We start from the raw sequence: 679 nt of genomic DNA, 5'->3' as shown, positions 1-679 counted from the left end.
CTGCTCAGCTCGGCTGTTCGCTCTGAACTGATGTTGGAACAGACCTGTTGTCGACACCTTTGATCACTGGACCCCTATTCTTGACACCGATAGAATAAAACACTCCCTGGGGAACGTTCCCAACTTTCATTCTATTACTGTTCTATTAGTAGGCAAAATTGGTATTCACGAAACTCGAGGAAGGAAGTCCAAGGACGAAGGAATGAAACAAGGTTGCCAAATCTTCTAACCAATCAAATTTATATATTATTTGACGGATAGACATTTATTTTGGGTTATTCCACATTCCATAGCACTCTATGGTATGTGGATGGTATTGAAGTGAACTGTGAACTCGCCATTATTCTATGGCCAGAAATTGGCCTCAATGATTTGGGATCGAGGGGGATTATCCCTCTTTATCCTGCCTCATCTCGTGTAGGCCTGGACAGCCTTCGTAGGTGGGCCCCATCCGTCGTCTACCCCGACCGCAAATGCGGCCGGTGTAGGCGCTTTGTGGGACCTCCTTTTGTCCTGGCTGGGCCCCGCCGGCTAGGGCCCTTTCTTCTGGCGCTCTTCTTGCTTCGCCGGCTCGTCTGTGTAAACCCCGGGGGTAGTGTCATGTTTATGTGTGGTATGGTTGGGTAGGGTAGTGCGGCTATGCAGCCTGGGATGCGCTTTGCTAAGGTGGCCCTTAGGC

The sequence above is a fragment of the Anoplophora glabripennis genome, unplaced genomic scaffold, assembly GCF_000390285.2.
Source record: "Anoplophora glabripennis isolate ALB-LARVAE unplaced genomic scaffold, Agla_2.0 scaffold512, whole genome shotgun sequence".
Classification (NCBI taxonomy): domain Eukaryota; kingdom Metazoa; phylum Arthropoda; class Insecta; order Coleoptera; family Cerambycidae; genus Anoplophora; species Anoplophora glabripennis.
Note: the sequence above shows the minus strand (reverse complement) of the source record.